General features: G+C 36.9%; 1 long non-coding RNA gene across 1 annotated transcript in view; it reads left to right on the top strand.

Moving 5' to 3' along the window:
* The window catches only part of LOC119868841, a 42358-nt gene that overhangs the window by 3507 nt on the left and 20566 nt on the right, over positions 1-18285 (top strand). The window contains exons 2-3 of the long non-coding RNA XR_005373905.1: positions 9995-10105; positions 12352-12454. This is a non-coding gene — a long non-coding RNA (uncharacterized LOC119868841). The remainder of the gene's footprint in view (positions 1-9994; positions 10106-12351; positions 12455-18285) is intronic.

Here is an 18285-nt window from a genome sequence, read left to right as displayed (position 1 = left end):
CCATTAACATAGATTTGGTACAAATTTTCCACCACGCTCCGTATTTTATGATTCTTGCTTTTGTCTCGCTTACTCACAGATCTTACTCCACTTAGATGTCAACACTTACATAATTAATGAAGCTTTCAAGGTCTGCCTGGTTGGGCTTGATAAATGTTTGTCTTTACCATTATGGGTCATCAGATGTATTCAACTATTTAATTTGTTTACCTGGATAATCAAATATCTTTAACTGGAAAAATCATCCCAATTCTTACTAAAAACAGAACTGGAGCCATAGGGCAGCCCGGGTGGCTCAGAGGTTTGGGCCCTGCCTTCATCCCAGGGTGTGATCCTGGGCCCCCAGAATCGAGTCCCACATCGGGCTCCATGTATGGAGCCTGCTTCTCCCTCTGTCTGTGTCACAAGAAAGTATGCAAGTTATAAACTTAATCTGACTCTGTTTCTACCATATTTGTAATTTGACAGCTCTTTCTTTGGCCTATTCATAATAAGATAATCAAGATAAATCTTACTGATTAAAAATTCTGTTCACGTGTAGCTACTTCTTAGCATGTTTATCTCGCTTATATTTTTGCTTTTTCCCTTCATACTACCAAAAACTTGGCAGCTTGCTTTATATTTTTAAATGATCAAAATGAATGCTTTTTCTAACATTTTCAAAATCTGTGCTACTACTTAAGAAATTTCTAGCACTTGAAGCAATTGAAGATATAGTAGATTTTATACAGACCAGAGTAGTATTTGTGATAACAACTATTCATCTTCAAAAAGATTCAGTTTGTGCAATAACTTTCCATTATCAATATTGAAGTCTTGAACTATATCACCAAGGGAGGTAAGCTAGGATTAGGGCAGTATGTTTATCTTGACATCTTTATGTCAACTAACCTCTACCTAAAGCCCACATGGGGTAGAAGTGCTCCAACTTCACTCTTAAAAGGACTTGAAAACTGTTTCCTGATTTGGTTTTGACCTTTCTTTCTTCACACTTCTGAACTCACATTCTGACTGTAAAGACATTTTCCCTGACTCTCTCTATCTGGTTAGATTGTTCTTCTCACCAGCTTTAGGGCCAGTGACTTTGGGGAAATGGAGAATAGAGTAAGAGAGAAGACAATTGCAAATAACTAGTAATTTTCTATATCTGTCATTTTAGAAATCCTTGAGAATTGCATATGGGGAATAGAGAATTCTTTCTTACTACAGTAGCAATGGCATCAAACTTGTGTGATATAATCTATAAAAGAAAGGTCCTTTCTCTTCCATTTTTATAAACCATGAAAATCAGCTACATGACACTAAAGTTTTCAGACTGTCCCAATTTGCCATTTCTATAACTTACTAATATTTCTCCAAAGGATTGGATTTAAATTGCCATTGGGCATATAATTCAAGACTAACTCTGTAGTTTTTCTTGATTAGGTTCTCAGAACAGTATTTAAGGTTTTCTTTACTTTCATTTTGTAAAAGAAAAAAAAATAAAGCATAGACTAACTGGCTTCTTTGAGTTCTGCTAAATGATTTGTTTCATTTGGGATTCGCAAATTATAAACCCCATTTGCAAGAGAACAATCTGATCATAGCTGTGCTGCTCTGCAGTTTAAATTAGAATTTTGGAAATCTGAGGATTTAAATTAAAGCTCATACCCAAGGTAACAGAAAACCCTCCACTCTACACTCATAGAGAGAGTAATTATATATGAGAACCTGAAATTAGAAGCTGAAATTAGAGCTATATTCACTCGGTCCCAAAGAACAGCTATTTTTTTAGACCTCATAATGAAATGATTCCAGGTAAGATAATATACATGTCAGAACCATTCTGTGCCACATTTTCTTAGCGCTTATTTTCTTTTCTCAAATATATTGAATCCCTTTAACTCCCTTTCTTGGTAAAAAAAAAAAGTTTTAAAGTATTTATAGAAATGCAGTATTTGACAAAAGGTTTTCCCTTACATTTAGAAAGTTAAAATATGCCATATGTAAATAAATCTCCTTTGGTTTTATTTAATATTCATAATAGCAAATACAAATGAAAATTGATATCTCTAGTAAAACTCAACATGATAATAAGGAATATAATACTTCTATTACAACATGTTATATAGCATTTTTAACAATTTATGATAAATTATTTTATAATGAACATGCAGAAAATAACCATAACTAACACTTGTGAATGCTTATTCTGTACCAGGCATTCATTATACCAAATATTTCAGAAATATTGTTTCATTAAATCTTTTTTTTTTTTTTTTTTTTTTATTTTTATTTTTATTTTTTATTTTTTTTATTTTTTATTTTTTATTGGTGTTCAATTTACTAACATACAGAATAACACCCAGTGCCCGTCACCCATTCACTCCCACCCCCCGCCCTCCTCCCCTTCTACCACCCCTAGTTCGTTTCCCAGAGTTAGCAGTCTTTATGTTCTGTCTCCCTTTCTGATATTTCCCACACATTTCTTCTCCCTTCCCTTATTTTCCCTTTCACTATTATTTATATTCCCCAAATGAATGAGAACATATAATGTTTGTCCTTCTCCGACTGACTTACTTCACTCAGCATAATACCCTCCAGTTCCATCCACGTTGAAGCAAATGGTGGGTATTTGTCATTTCTAATAGCTGAGTAATATTCCATTGTATACATAAACCACATCTTCTTTATCCATTCATCTTTCGTTGGACACCGAGGCTCCTTCCACAGTTTGGCTATCGTGGCCATTGCTGCTAGAAACATCGGGGTGCAGGTGTCCCGGCGTTTCATTGCATTTGTATCTTTGGGGTAAATCCCCAACAGTGCAATTGCTGGGTCGTAGGGCAGGTATATTTTTAACTGTTTGAGGAACCTCCACACAGTTTTCCACAGTGGCTGCACCAGTTCACATTCCCACCAACAGTGTAAGAGGGTTCCCTTTTCTCCACATCCTCTCCAACATTTGTTGTTTCCTGCCTTGTTAATTTTTCCCATTCTCACTGGTGTGAGGTGGTATCTCATTGTGGTTTTGATTTGTATTTCCCTGATGGCAAGTGATGCAGAGCATTTTCTCATGTGCATGTTGGCCATGTCTATGTCTTCTTCTGTGAGATTTCTGTTCATGTCTTTTGCCCATTTCATGATTGGATTGTTTGTTTCTTTGGTGTTGAGTTTAATAAGTTCTTTATAGATCTTGGAAACTAGCCCTTTATCTGATATGTCATTTGCAAATATCTTCTCCCATTCTGTAGGTTGTCTTTGAGTTTTGTTGACTGTATCCTTTGCTGTGCAAAAGCTTCTTATCTTGATGAAGTCCCAATAGTTCATTTTTGCTTTTGTTTCTTTTGCCTTCGTGGATGTATCTTGCAAGAAGTTACTATGGCCGAGTTCAAAAAGGGTGTTGCCTGTGTTCTTCTCTAGGATTTTGATGGAATCTTGTCTCACATTTAGATCTTTCATCCATTTTGAGTTTATCTTTGTGTATGGTGAAAGAGAGTGGTCTAGTTTCATTCTTCTGCATGTGGATGTCCAATTTTCCCAGCACCATTTATTGAAGAGACTGTCTTTCTTCCCATGGATAGTCTTTCCTCCTTTATCGAATATTAGTTGCCCATAAAGTTCAGGGTCCACTTCTGGATTCTCTATTCTGTTCCACTGATCTATGCGTCTGTTTTTGTGCCAGTACCACACTGTCTTGATGACCACAGCTTTGTAGTACAACCTGAAATCTGGCATTGTGATGCCCCCAGATATGGTTTCCTTTTTTAAAATTCCCCTGGCTATTCGGGGTCTTTTCTGATTCCACACAAATCTTAAAATAATTTGTTCTAACTCTCTGAAGAAAGTCCATGGTATTTTGATAGGGATTGCATTAAACGTGTATATTGCCCTGGGTAACATTGACATTTTCACAATATTAATTCTGCCAATCCATGAGCATGGAATATTTTTCCATCTCTTTGTGTCTTCCACAATTTCTTTCAGAAGTGTTCTATAGTTTTGAGGGTATAGATCCTTTACATCTTTGGTGAGGTTTATTCCTAGGTATCTTATGCTTTTGGGTGCAATTGTAAATGGGATTGACTCCTTAATTTCTTTTTCTTCAGTCTCATTGTTAGTGTATAGAAATGCCACTGACTTCTGGGCATTGATCTTGTATCCTGCCACGCTACCGAATTGCTGTATGAGTTCTAGCAATCTTGGGGTGGAGACTTTTGGGTTTTCTATGTAGAGTATCATGTCATCGGCGAAGAGGGAGAGTTTGACTTCTTCTTTGCCAATTTGAATGCCTTTAATGTCTTTTTGTTGTCTGATTGCTGAGGCTAGGACTTCCAGTACTATGTTGAATAGCAGTGGTGAGAGTGGACATCCCTGTCTTGTTCCTGATCTTAGGGGAAAGGCTCCCAGTGCTTCCCCATTGAGAATGATATTTGCTGTGGGCTTTTCATAGATGGCTTTTAAGATGTCGAGGAATGTTCCCTCTATCCCTACACTCTGAAGAGTTTTGATCAGGAATGGATGCTGTATTTTGTCAAATGCTTTCTCTGCATCCAATGAGAGGATCATATGGTTCTTGGTTTTTCTCTTGCTGATATGATGAATCACATTGATTGTTTTACGGGTGTTGAACCAGCCTTGTGTCCCAGGGATAAATCCTACTTGGTCATGGTGAATAATTTTCTTAATGTACTGTTGGATCCTATTGGCCAGTATCTTGTTGAGAATTTTTGCATCCATGTTCATCAGGGATATTGGTCTGTAATTCTCCTTTTTGGCGGGGTCTTTGTCTGGCTTTGGAATTAAGGTGATGCTGGCTTCATAGAACGAATTTGGAAGTACTCCATCTCTTTCTATCTTTCCAAACAGCTTTAGGAGAATAGGTATGATTTCTTCTTTAAACGTTTGATAAAATTCTCCTGGGAAGCCATCTGGCCCTGGACTCTTGTGTCTTGGGAGGTTTTTGATGACTGCTTCAATTTCCTCCCTGGTTATTGGCCTGTTCAGGTTTTCTATTTCTTCCTGTTCCAGTTTTGGTAGTTTGTGGCTTTCCAGGAATGCGTCCATTTCTTCTAGATTGCCTAATTTATTGGCGTATAGCTGTTCATAATATGTTTTTAAAATCGTTTGTATTTCCTTGGTGTTGGTAGTGATCTCTCCTTTCTCATTCATGATTTTATTAATTTGAGTCTTCTCTCTCTTCTTTTTAATAAGGCTGGCTAATGGTTTATCTATCTTATTAATTCTTTCAAAGAACCAACTCCTGGTTCTGTTGATCTGTTCCACAGTTCTTCTGGTCTCGATTTCGTTGAGTTCTGCTCGAATCTTTATTAGCTCCCTTCTTCTCTTGGGTGTAGGATCTATTTGCTGTTTTTTCTCTAGCTCCTTTATGTGTAAGGTTAGCTTTTGTATTTGAGTTCTTTCCAGTTTTTGAATGGATGCTTGTATTGCGATGTATTTCCCCCTTAGGACTGCTTTTGCTGCATCCCAAAGATTTTGAACGGTTGTATCTTCATTCTCATTAGTTTCCATGAATCTTTTTAATTCTTCCTTAATTTCCTGGTTGACCCTTTTATCTTTTAGCAGGATGGTCCTTAACCTCCATGTGTTTGAGGTCCTTCCAAACTTCTTGTTGTGATTTAGTTCTAATTTCAAGGCATTATGGTCCGAGAATATGCAGGGGACAATCCCAATCTTTTGGTATCGGTTCAGACCCGATTTGTGACCCAATATGTGGTCTATTCTGGAGAAAGTTCCATGTGCGCTTGAGAAGAATGTGTATTCAGTTGAGTTTGGATGTAAAGTTCTGTAGATATCTGTGAAATCCATCTGGTCCAGTGTATCATTTAAAGCTCTCGTTTCTTTGGAGATGTTTTGCTTAGAAGACCTATCAAGTATAGAAAGAGCTAGATTGAAGTCACCAAGTATAAGTGTATTATTATCTAAGTATTTCTTCACTTTGGTTAATAATTGATTTATATATTTGGCAGCTCCCACATTCGGAGCATATATATTGAGGATTGTTAAGTCCTCTTGTTGAATAGATCCTTTAAGTATGATATAGTGTCCCTCTTCATCTCTCACTACAGTCTTTGGGGTAAATTTTAGTTTATCTGATATAAGGATGGCTACCCCTGCTTTCTTTTGAGGACCATTCGAATGGTAAATGGTTCTCCAACCTTTTATTTTCAGGCTGTAGGTGTCCTTCTGTCTAAAATGAGTCTCTTGTAGACAGCAAATAGATGGGTCCTGCTTTTTTATCCAGTCTGAAACCCTGAGCCTTTTGATGGGGTCATTAAGCCCGTTCACATTCAGAGTTACTATTGAGAGATATGAGTTTAGTGTCATCATGATATCTATTCAGTCTTTGTTTTTGTGGACTGTTCCACTGAACTTCTTCTTAAAGGGGAATTTTAAGAGGCCCCCTTAAAATTTCTTGCAGAGCTGGTTTGGAGGTCACATATTCTTTTAGTTGCTGCCTGTCTTGGAAGCTCTTTATCTCTCCTTCCATTTTGAATGAGAGCCTTGCTGGATAAAGTATTCTTGGTTGCATGTTCTTTTCATTTAGGACCCTGAATATATCCTGCCAGCCCTTTCTGGCCTGCCAGGTCTCTGTGGAGAGGTCTGCTGTTACCCTAATACTCCTCCCCATAAAAGTCAGGGATTTCTTGTCTCTTGCTGCTTTAAGGATCTTCTCCTTATCTTTGGAATTTGCAAGCTTCACAATTAAATGTCGAGGTGTTGAACGGTTTTTATTGATTTTAGGGGGGGATCTCTCTATTTCCTGGATCTGAATGCCTGTTTCCCTTCCCAGATTAGGAAAGTTTTCAGCTAGAATTTGTTCAAATACATATTCTGGCCCTCTGTCCCTTTCGGCGCCCTCGGGAACCCCAATTAAACGTAGGTTTTTCTTCCTCAGGCTGTCGTTTATTTCCCTTAATCTATCTTCATGGTCTTTTAATTGTTTGTCTCTTTTTTCCTCAGTTTCCCTCTTTGCTGTCAACTTGTCTTCTAGGTCACTCACTCGTTTTTCCACCTCGTTAACCCTCGTCGTTAGGACTTCTAGTTTGGATTGCATCTCATTCAATTGGTTTTTAATTTCTGCCTGATTAGCTCTAAATTCTGCAGTCATGAAGTCTCTTGAGTCCTTTATACTTTTTTCTAGAGCCACCAGTAGCTGTATAATAGTGCTTCTGAATTGGCTTTCTGACATTGAATTGTAATCCAGATTTTGTAACTCTGTGGGAGAGAGGACTGTTTCTGATTCTTTCTTTTGAGGTGAGGTTTTCCTTCTAGTCATTTTGCTCAGTGCAGAGTGGCCAAAAGCAAGTTGTATTGGGAAAAAGAGAAAAAGAGAGGAGAGAAAGAAGGAAAGAAAAGAGAAAGAGAAAAAAAAAGGGAAGAAAAAGAAAAAAAAACGAAAAAAAAAAAAAAAAAAAAAGAAGAAAAAGAGAAAGAAAAAGAAAGGAGAAAAAAAGGGGGTGGGGGAAGGAAACAAATCAAAAAGCAAAACAAAACAAAAACAAAAACAAAAACAAAAACAAAAACAAACAAACAAAAAAAGAACCACCGGGGAGTATCTTCTGATTCTGTATACTTTAAGTCCCTTGGCTTCTCCTGGAAGTTGTCCGTCTAGCTGGTGTTCTGGGGGAGGGGCCTGTTGTGCTGATTTTCAGGTGTTAGCAGTTGGGGGAGCTGCTGTGCCCCTGCCTGGTGCAGGGCTCGGTGGGGGTTGTTTACCCCGTGAGGCCGCAGGAGGAACAGCCTCAGTGGCGGGGCAGCTCTGGAAACCTGGATTCAGCTCCGGCAGGAACTCCGTCTGCAGGGCCTGGGGGCTCCGGGGCGGGGCCGCTGATCTGCTCAGCTGGGGCAGGAGCGTCCTCGCTGTCCTGGGCCCTCCCGGCCTCTGCCTGTCCCGGGGGAGGCGGGATCCTGGGCTGTGTCCCGGCGCCCTGTGCTCCGGAGCCTGCGCTGGTGGATTCGCGCTCCCGGGCCGCGCAACCCCTTCCGCGGAGCCGCCGCCCGAGCCCCTCCGAGCTGCTCCTGGAACCGCGCAGGCCCCTCCGCACGGAGCCTCTTCCTCTGCCCGAGCCCCCGCCGAGCTGCTCCCGGGGCCGCGCAGCCCCCTCCGCGGAGCCGCCGCCCGAGCCCCTCCAGCTGCTCCGGGTCCCGCCGGGTCCCGCCGTGCGCGCTGCAGCCCTTAGGGAGCTCGGCGCACTCTCCTGGGCGCGCAGTTGCTGTTAGTGTCCCAGGGAGCCCGAGGGCATCCCCGCCCTCCCGGGTCCTGCTCCACCTCCCCGCGAGCCCCTTTCCGCCCGGGAAGGTCGGTGCAGCTCCTGCGTCTCCGGGACGGGGCTCTCCTGTCCTGGGGACACTCGCCCCGGCCTCAGCCCGGCTCCTCGCGGGGCCCCTCCCCCTTGGAGGCCTTTGTTCCTTTATTTCTTTTTCCCCGTCTTCCTACCTTGATAGAAGCGCGAACTCTTCTCACTGTAGCATTCCAGCTGGTCTCTCTTTGAATCTCAGGCCGAATTCATAGATTTTCAGGATAATTTGAAGGTTTTCTAGGTAGTTTGGTGGAGACAGGTGATTTGGAGACCCTACTCCTCCGCCATCTTGCTCCTCCCCTGTTTCATTAAATCTTGATAGCAACAAATATATATATGCTCACAAAAATGACTGAGATGTATATATAGATCTCAGTTGCTATCTGGATTTTGTGCTTATATATACATGCATACTTATATACCAATTTGCCACAGGTTGAATTGATGACTTTGCCTAAGTCACAAAGAGATGTCCAAAGCTCAGACTCTTGACCTCTATTATATGGTAGAGTGCATCGCTCTTAACTTAGAATTCTGAACATAGGAAAATTATTTATTGAAATAAAATCAGCTGGTGGGACATCTGGGTGGTTCAGTTGGCAAGCCTCTAACTCTTGATTTGGTCTCAGATAACTCATGATCTCAGGGTTGTGAGATCGAGCCCCACATTGGGCTCTGCATTAACTGTGGAGCCTGCTTACTTTCTCTTTCCCTCTTTCCCTCTCTGTCTACCTCTTGCCCTGCCTTGTGCGCTCTCTCTCTAAAAAAATAAAAGTAAAATGAAATTGGTTGATATATTTCTAATACATTGATTTTTGTGTTTTATACGCTAGTTTTACATTAGAATGCAAACATATAAACAATGATATATTTATAAAAATAAACTGAAGAAATGCAAACTGCTATGTTGAATATAAGACCAAATTTAAACAGATCACTTAAACCAGATATGGCAAGGTAGCAATTCCTAAAATTAAGCTTAATCATGAGGAAATTATATCGTGGTATCTTCAGTAGTGGTAAAACCTATTAATGGTCTCTTGTCCTGATGAATCTATTTGTCTAATCTGCCTCGAGCAATCCACCAGATTGTGAAAGATCAGAACATGTGTAAGGATTTAGAGATGAAATTTTCCATAAATATGTATATTTCAATGGAATCAATAGTATGTACATAAAAGCTTCGCTGAGCATGCATTGGCATTCCCATATGTTTTCTTGAGTAGAAAAGGGGATTAGATTATATAGCTACTGTTCATCAAATTAGATATAGAGGTATAAATTTTGATGTTTCTTACTTATACACCATATCTTAAAGAGCTTTATTGAAATATAATAAATATACAAAAACTGCACATATTTAATACAATTTAATAAGCATAGACATGTGTAAACCCACAAAACTATCATCACCATCAAATTAGCGAACATATTGATCATCCCAAAAAGTTTCTTCCAGCCCCTTTGGTATTAATTTTTTAATTTAATTTAATATTTTATTGCAGTACTAACACTTAACATGAGATTACCCTTTTAACAAATTTTTAAGTGTACAATACAGTGTCGTTAACCATAGATGGTATGTTGTATAGCAGATCTCTAGAGCTTATTCATCTTGAATACTTTAACATTTTACCCACTGAACAACAGCTTAAACTACAGAATATTACAAAAGTTTTTCTTTTCTGTAGTGAGTTTATCAATTTACCATTCTCAGAAGAAAAAAATGAAGCAATGGGACTATATAACTTTGGACTTATTTCTAATCTCCGCATCCTGGGTTATAAGAAGAAAATCCTATGGTAATCACACATAAGCTATAGCATACATTTTTCCTTTAATTTAGAATTACTGGTTACTTTCCTTTTCCTTATACTATAGAAAGCATCTGCCAATTAACCTCCTAATTAAAAACATAAAAAGTGTCTTCTTCACACTGTATTAATATGAGAGTATAAATTGGTATGACCTTTTTGGAAGGCAATTTGGTAATGAGTTGCAAAAGCCTTAAAAATGAGTAAGAAATAGCACTTCAGAAATATAACCTAAGGAAACAATTATGTGAATGAAAAGATCTACAAGAAATTTATTGCAACAGTGTTCATTATAACAATAAATTGGAATTTTCCTAATTTACCAACAACGTGGGATAATTTGAAAAGATGTAATACGATCTAGGCATCTTAAGGCATGTAAAATATAATAATATCAAACAGTTGAGTTATAAAAATATCAATGTATAGTATTAATAATATAATCAACTAAAATAATGTGTATATATATATATATATATATACATAAATTTCTATAGTACTTGATGGCAAAAGTGACAAGACCTAATTAAATATATTTATCCAAACCAAAAAATAGAACAGAAGAAATTCTTACTGTAGATATATCCTAAATACTACTGACAATAATTTAAAAGAGGAAATTATTTAAAATATATCAGTTGTATGTATTATGGCAAGCTAAATTAAGGAGCAGAACATTTTTTAGGTAATTATACAGTTTTAATGACATTCTCTATGTTTTTATATAAGAAATTATTAGCAAGTTTACTTTGGAGAGAAAAAGTGGAAATAGTTTGCTTTTTGTCTTTGCCCAAGGCTTATAACTACTTAATATTATACCTGCTATTAAAGAAATGTTCTTAGACACTCTTTTTTTGCTGGCAGATGGGCATAATTAATCAATTACAGAAATGAGAGACTCTATCTGTGGACCTATGCTTGGATATTTATTATTATGGTATATTTCAAAAGTTTATCAAAGATAGCATACTTAAAGGAATTTAATTTCTGAATATGTTTTGAAGAGAAAGAAAGAAAAAAAGATATGCTAAGTCACTCATCAAGAGAAAATCCGTTCCACACATGAAAAGATGATCAACGTTACTCATCATCAGGAAATACAAATCAAAACTACAATGAGATATCATCTCACATCAGTTGGAATGGCTGAAATCAACAAAACAGGAAACAACAGGTGTTTGGGAGCAAGTGGAAAAAGGGAAACCCTCTTACACCGTTGATGGGAATACACACTGGTATAGCCAATCTGGAAAACAGTGTGGAGATCCCCCCAAAAAGTTAAAAATGGAACTACCTTAAGATCCAGCTATTGCATTACTAGGTATTTACCAAAAGGATACAAAATACTGATCTGAAGGGAAACATGCACCACAATATTTATAGCAGCATTATCCACAATAGCCAAATTATGGAAAGAACCCAAGGGTCCATTGACTGATGAATGGATAAAGAAAGGTGGTAGATCTATCTATCATCTATCTATCTATCTCTCTATCTATCATCTATCTTCATCATCATCATCATCATCATCATCTATCTATATCTATTCCATTCCATATACATACATATAATGCAATATTATTCAGCCATAAAAAAGAATGAAATCTCGCTGTTTGCAATGATGTGTATAGAGCTAGTGTGTATTATGTTAAGCAAAATAAGTCAGTCGGAGAAAGGCAAATATCACAGGATTTCACTCATTTGTGGAATTGAAGAAACAAACAAAAAAAAATGAACATGGAAAAAAAGAAGCAAACCAAGAAAATGGACTCTTAACTATAGAGAACAAACTGATGGTTACCAGAAGGAAGGTGGGTGAGAGGAGATGGGTGAAGTAGGTGATGGGGATTAGGAGTGCACTTGTGAAGGAAGTGCTGAATCACACTAAATTGTACACCTGAAATGAATATTACACTGTAATACTAACTTACTGGTTTTTAAATAAAAACTTAGGGAAAAGAGGTGGAAAATCTCTCTATACAGATAGATTGTATAGATGTAGATAGAGGTAGATTGTATAGATATAGATAGAGGTGTGTGTAACTATTTATACATGTGTTAATATATTTGAGCATTTTATATTATTTATCCCAACGTATTCTTTTTATGCTTAGTTTACAGTGAAGTGCAGTATACAGATGACTGCCCAAATGTTTCAGTACATTTACTTCTCATTAATTTTGCATTCCTGAAAAAGCCTTTCTATTCTTTAAGTTTCTTGTTGCTTTTTCCAGATACAAATTTGGGTTTAGAACCTAGAAGGATATAATCTGGACTTCTCTACAGATAATTTTATATTCCCTCAGCATTGAAATATGTGGATATATAATAAAATATGTAAGTACTTATTATTAACAGATTTTTTTTCTGCTGTGGAATAGTATATAGTTTACTATTTTCATAGTCATTAATTTCACGATATAGAAAGTCTATCTCAGATATCAACTTCTGGCATGACAACATAAGGAGCCACACTGACCCACTTACCAGAGAAAGTGATGAAAAAAAATTTTAAAGATTTTATTTATTTATTCATGAGAGACACACACACACAGAGAAGCAGAGATGAAAATATTTTTTTCATTATTTTTAAATAGCAGTTATTTTATTAAAAATTTTAAAAATTATTATTTTTTTATTATTTTTAAATAGCAGTTATTTTATTAAAAATTTAAAAAAATTATGCTCTGCGAAAAACGCTATTAGGAAAATGAGAAGACAAGCCTCTGAATGGGAGAAAATATTTGCAAAACATATCTGATAAGGGACTCTTATCCAAAATATACAAAGAACTCTAATTCAAAAATAAGAAAACAACCTGATTAAAAATGAGAAAAGACCGGGGCAGACACTTCAGTAAATATACAGATACCAAATATGCATATGAAAAGATTCTCAACATCATATGTCATTAGAGAATAGTGAAATAAAACAACAGTGAGATACCACTACACATTTATTAGAATGGCCAAATTCCAGAACATTGACAATACTAACCCTAGCAATGATGTGGAGCAACAGGAACTCTCATTTGGTGCTTGTAAGAATGCAAAATAGCACAACCATTTTGGAAGATAGTTTAGCAAACTCATAAAAAAGAAAATAGTCTTACCATATGTAATCCAGCAATCACAAGCCTTGCTATTTACTCAAAGGAGTTGAAAGTTTATGTTCACCTAAAAACTGCACGTAGATGGTTTTAGTAGTTTTATTAAAAATTGGCAAAACATGGAAGCAATTCATTAGGTAAACGGATAAGTAAACTGGTAAATCTAGACTGTGGACTATTATTATTTGGTGCTAAAAACAAATGAGCTATAAATTCAGGAGAAGGCAAGGAGGAGCCTTTAATACATATTATTAAGTGAAAAATGTCAATCTTTAAAACTTTCTAAAACAGTGGAATGTGGTGAAAATTGACAGGAGGAGATTTGTGGGTTTACTAAAGATACAATCCATGCCATAAACTGGATAGTTTGTGGAAGAGAGCCAGGTAAGCAGGTGGCTGTAGAGAGCTTTCCCGGAGTGAGGATAGGATCAACCAGGGACCTCAGAAAGAGCCAAAATTTGATTGTATTAATTTGTAAAGCAACTGATTCCACAGGAATTGCTGAAACATTGAGGAATCTGCCCACTGACCAGTGGAGCTTAACAGCCCAATGTGATCAGAGAAAGAGAGAGAGAGAGAGAGAGAGCCCTATCAATACATACCACTGATATTCCGAAGGTGACTGGAAGCTGCACAAGCCTGTGGAGTGACATCAAAGGCTTAACATTGTCAGTAAAGGACAAACAGATTTCATTAACCCAGTCTACCCAGTCACTAAAAATTATACAAGCAAGAAACCCAACCACAAGCCCTGGTGGAGAGTGCAGAGAGTAGTCCCTTCAGTTGTTACACCATATGTTCTAAAATGTCCAGTTTCTTCCTTTTTTAAAAAAAGTATTTTATTCATTTATTCATTAGAGACACAGAGAGACAGAGGCAGAGACACAGGCAGAGGGAGAAGCAGGCTCCATGGAGGGGGCCTGATGCGGGACTCTACCCCAGGACCCTGGGATCATGACCTGAGCCAAAGGCAAATGCTCAACCACTGAGCCACCCAGGTGCCCCAGCATGCTTTAGGGCCTGTACAAGTAAAAATAACAAAGTACTAAATGAGCCTGACCTTATAATTTAAACAATTGTGTCGCTTCTCTTCTCCCTCCATGACCTTCACACCTCGTTCTCTTCCTAATAGAAGATTTAAATGTTAGTAGGGATAGATATGTGCCTCTACATGTGTTTTCCCTACACCTTGCTATTCTCTTTCTCATTCTTACCTCTTCTTTCTCCTTATCTCAATCCTACCAACAGAGAGGGTATCTGTCTTGCTCCTTCAGGTTCTGAAGTTCCTTTTACTTTCCTTTCCCCTTCTGTACCTTATAAAGGTGATTTGCAGTCTAGACAAGTGCTGTCGAATAAAAATATAATGGGACCAATATATGTGATTTTATATTTAATGGATAGATTAATAATTAGGTACATTTTATTTCAACAATATATTTTATTTAATCGAAATGAATATTTCAGAATACAATCAATATAAGAAACTATTAATGATGTATTTAATATACTTTTTTATATTAGATATTTCAAATTTTACACTTATAGCACATATTAATTTAGGCATATTTCAAGTTTGTAAAAGTCATGTGCCACTAGTGCTTGCCCAATCAGACAAATTTGGAAGCAAGGTTTTATGAATGAAGTGAGAAACAAATTGTCATTAATTTTTTGAGGAGAAACTACCTTATTTGGAATGGGAAAAATAATGCTAATCTTTTTTATCCTGTAGTTATGTTACCTTGATCTACTTATGTGTGTTCCTTCTGTAGCAAATACTCAAGTACTCCTGAACAGATAAAGAAGGTTACGTATTTGAAAGTACAAAAAGAGAACATCATATTAATAATTTTTACAATATCACTGTTAGTAATTAAATCACAGCTGTGTGCACTACACAGTCTTAACTTACTTAAGACTTGACATTTTTTATGTATCTAGGAATTAGATGCTAGAAGGTTAGCAAGTAAAGTGAACAGTGAGAAATTTTTTTTTTCCCACGGAAATGTTTTTAGATTATACTATGCTAGATCTCTGCCTCCTTTGATATTTTCTAATATTGGTAATGGTTCAATATATTTAACAATTATCTCAAATTTGGAAAAATGGTGTGCACACACATGTTCCTGTGTGTGTGTGTGTGTGTGTGTGTGTGTGCAAAATCCAAGGCACAGATACGGGCATTCATGGATTGTTACACTGTGTATGTGCAGGTGGCCTGTCTTCTTCCCTATTAATCAATTAGTTTATATGCGTATGAGAACCACTGAAGACAAGAGCAATATCATTTTCAAAGTCAAACTCATTTAATTATTCTTAATATGTCTAATTAAGTAAAAAAATTTCTTACCATCTGCTAAGATATTCATTATACAACCAAATCAAAGTACCCAAGATAGATCTATGGTGTCTCTCAAATTAATTTTGAATAAAAACAGCCAGCACATTATTACTAACCTGCCACCCAAAGAAAGTGCTATATATTAACTAGCTTAGACTCAAACACTAAACATTAAAGCAAAAATTTTTTTTTTATCAAACATGAGAGAAAAGAAACCAAAAACCAAAGTTAATAGAAATTAATTGAAATTAGCAAGATCGGGACCAGAGAACTACAGCAGAGTGAGAGTGCACTAGGACACGAGATTTTTAAAACAGGAAGAGTTAAAATTATAAGAGGAGGAGGAGCTACAATAAGTAGAAGCTCACATGTGTACTTCTCCTTTCTTCTAGCTTCCATATTTTATTTTATGTAAGAAAGAGCAAAGCAGACATCCAAGTGCTGACCTAAGCCCTCAGAGCTAAGCCTGAGGTCTTTCTTTTAAATGTTGACAATTTCATAAAAAAAAAAAATTCATAGAACATCAACATCAATTAAGGACACACTGTGACTGTGAGGAAGGAAGGCAAAGAGTCTGAGTACTGAAAGAAGCAATCCATATAAGACGCAAATTATAAAAACCCAATATGTACAACTCTTCTGGTTGGTATAAGTGAATGCTCCTTCACCAATTACAGTTTCTTATGCTGGTCCTACTGAAAGATTTATTAAGATAGCAAATGATAGAATTACTCCTGCTTTCTAACAACTTTTAAATTGAAACAAAGCTCAGTTTTCTTGAACCCTCCCCTAAATAATCTCAAAGACCCAAATCAAGTGAGATTCCCCTCCATGCATTCTAATTAGATGCTGCACAGTTTTGCACAGTGTAATTTGTCTAGCTGCGTGCAATTAGCAATACAGTTGCCTCTTGAATAACACAGGTGTGAACTGTGTGGGTGGAATTACACATGTGAACTTTTTTCAATAAACACTGCATAACCTATAGATGTCTTTTCCTTTTGATTTTCTTTTTTTTAAGATTTATTTCTTTATTTTAAAGAGAGAGAGCACGTGAGTGGGGGGAAGAGGCAGAGGGAGAGTGAAACTCAACCAGACTTTGCAATGAATGTGGATGAAGCCTAAGGCGGGGCTTGATCTTATGACTCTCACCTCATGACCTGAGCTGAAACCAAACCGCTAAAGCAACTGGGCCACCCAAGAGCCCCTTCTCTTCCTTATGATTTTCTTAATTACATTTTCTTTCTCTTCCTTACTTTATTGTAAGAATACAGTATATGGAACATGCATGTAACATACAAAATTTGTGTTGACTCAAGTTTTATGTTATTGGTGAGACTTCTAGTCAACATAGGCTATTTGTAGTTAAGTTTTTGAAAAGTCAAAAATTACACGTGGGTTTTCAACTGCTCAGAGGATTGGTGCCTCTAACTTTTACATTATTCAAGGGTCAACTGCACATGCAGTTCATTCAACTACAGGTAGGACCCCGGTGATCTTTTAGTGGAGTCCACTGACAAAATAAAGTGACAATACCAGATTTTATTTGCTTATTTTCCCTTGATAGTTATTCAGATTAATTCTGACTTTGATCATTTATATCTAGGATATAACAAACACAGCTGAACCGATTTCTATGCGAATACGTGAATTACCCTAAAAATAGACTTAGAAATAGTGTTGGTGGTTGTACATGAAATTCCTAAGATTTGGTCCTATATATGGCATTGCCAAATTTAGGTCTGTAATATCAGCCACAGTTTAAGTTTGCAATATCATTGTATTCCTCATTCTATATATTCTCATTAACATCAGATACATTCACTATTTATTTTTTCCCAGTAATCTCTTTTCATCCTTTGTTTCTCTAATATCCTCTTCAGATCCTAATAGTAACAAAGGTGAAGGAGAGGAAGAATCATAGAACAATCATCATAATCCTGATCATGTATCAAGTACCTAGAATGTGTCAGATCTATTCTGAAGACTCTCCTTTTGTGGCTGCATTTAATCTTGACCACAAATATGTGACATGGTATTATCTCCATTTTCCATGTGGCGAAAACTCAAGTTCAAGGAGATTAAATAATATGTCATGCTTACATATGTAGTTATTACGGAAGCCAGCATTTGAACCTAGATCTGGTTCCTTCCAAAGCTTCATAGCCACCATGACATTCTGTCTCTCATTGAACCTCAGTGAAGTACTTTTAGTGTTCAGGTAATACTTCCTACTTCCTACCAAGTGCTAATTATGGAGAAAGGAGCTGGCATTTAAATTGTGTGATTTACCTTTAGTTGATTTAGTTCTTATGGTGAAGGAAATGAAGCAAAAAATATCCTTAGATAATATATAGAAAATGAAGACTCTGGGCTTCACTCCTGGATATTTAGATTCTCAAAGTCCTGGGGCAGTGAGGGGAGAGTTGGACATGCAGAAATCTGGACATTCACTTTCTCTTTAGGGCTCATGGTACGATACAGATAATCCGTGGACTAAAAGTGAACACATTAAGAAAAACTGGATTAGCCTGCTCCTGTTATATAGTCATAGTTCCAAATTCATTCTTTGTAGGGCCCCAGTTTGGGTTTTTCCTTTTGTAAATAAAATTCATATTAACCATTTAAGTGTATTTTTTAAAGATTTTGCTAGACGTGACTGGGAAATTATGTTTTGCTCCAAGAATCTCATATTTAGACTGCTGTTTTGGCTGCCTAAGA

Source organism: Canis lupus, chromosome 19, assembly GCF_011100685.1.
Source record: "Canis lupus familiaris isolate Mischka breed German Shepherd chromosome 19, alternate assembly UU_Cfam_GSD_1.0, whole genome shotgun sequence".
NCBI lineage: Eukaryota > Metazoa > Chordata > Mammalia > Carnivora > Canidae > Canis > Canis lupus.
The sequence above is the reverse complement of the archived record's forward strand: the minus strand, read 5'-3'. Positions and strand labels throughout refer to the sequence as shown.